This window comes from Empidonax traillii, unplaced genomic scaffold (assembly GCF_003031625.1).
Source record: "Empidonax traillii isolate 1590-97213 ecotype Southwest subspecies unplaced genomic scaffold, ASM303162v1 scaffold862:size387690, whole genome shotgun sequence".
NCBI classification, from domain to species: domain Eukaryota; kingdom Metazoa; phylum Chordata; class Aves; order Passeriformes; family Tyrannidae; genus Empidonax; species Empidonax traillii.
In genome coordinates this window covers 90,588-91,884 of record NW_020956055.1, presented here as the reverse complement: position 1 = coordinate 91,884, position 1,297 = coordinate 90,588, and the positions used below count along the sequence as shown (strand labels likewise).

Genomic DNA, 1,297 nt, shown 5'->3' with positions numbered 1-1,297 from the left:
GCGGTGAAAGCCAAGACGCACAAACTTTGCAGTCGATCGGATCTCGCCCGCGGAGCCGGAGCAGGAGCAGCAGCAGGAGCCCTGCATGGCTGTGCAGCGAGCAAAGCAAAGGAGAGACAAGGGAAACCTGACGGATTTTGTCGGGGACGCGAGCTTTTCTTTTTCCATAGTTATCTCCAAAGCAAGAGCGGCGACCTAGAGATTTAACAATATATTTGTTTTCAAATTGAGGGCGCTGGATTATCCACTTTAAAATCACCTAATCAAACGCAGGGTGCTGCTGTTGTTCAGATTCACAGAAAAGCTGATGATGATCCAGAGATATCTTTTGCCTCGCCTTTTCCACGCTCCTCTATTTTTTCCCCCTTTCACAAATAAAGAGTAAATAAGCATCTGCTTTTTACGTCATGCAACTTATGCAACATTTCATCTCACTTTTTTTTCCGCCTGCCCAATTTCTTTTCACTCGGGAATGTGAGTTGCCATCGCCATGGATATCAAATGAAACTTGCCCAGATGTGTCAGAGAAAATAAAGACATCAGTTGCTTTTAAAATAGGACGCGAAAGCTGGTGAAGTTTTGTTGTTGAATCCCTCTTTAAAAAAAAAAAAATAGAACCCCAACACTGCAGCAGTTAAAAGCAGAGATCCCTATCATAAAAGAGAAACAGATGGGGTGAGCGTAAGACAAATAATTAAGTAAGTCGGGCTTTGCGTGTGGACGGCCGAGCCCTCGCCTCGCGGAACACAGACCTTCGGGCAGCCAAACTGTATAAAAAAGTGCTGGAAAAGCGCCTGAAATTACAACATTTACATCAACTTTTAGCGGGTGACTCCAGCGGGCTGGGAACCGCTCCGCGCTGCCCGGCGGCCCCGCTGTGTCCCCCCCGCATCCACCCCAAAAACCGTGCGGGGCATCCCGGCCACGCGGGGCGGCTCCCGCGGCCCCGCAAGCACCGCGCTGCCCCGCACGCCCCACGCGCGGCTCCGCGGGGCGCGGGGAGCTCGATTTTGGGACAAGTCCGCCGGAGAGCAGGGCAGGGCCGGGCAGCGGGGGGGGATCTCCGGTAGCTCCGCACCCGCTACCTGCGCCCGCGGCTCGCCAGCCTCCCCCGCGGAGCTGCCGCTGCCCCTCCGCGCACCCGCACATGCACTCACCGCCCCCCCCCCCCGCACGGCCCCCGGCCCTGCGACAGCCCACAGCGCCCACTATAGGGCCCGGAGCCTCTCGCACCCCCCCCTTTCCCCGACACCCCCCCCCCACTCCAGCCCCCGGCAGCGGCAGCGGCAGCAACTTC

General features: G+C 56.7%; 1 protein-coding gene across 1 annotated transcript in view; it reads right to left on the bottom strand.

Moving 5' to 3' along the window:
- The window catches only part of LOC114067099 (MDS1 and EVI1 complex locus protein-like), a 295,001-nt gene that overhangs the window by 292,616 nt on the left and 1,088 nt on the right, over positions 1 to 1,297 (bottom strand). The window lies entirely within an intron of this gene.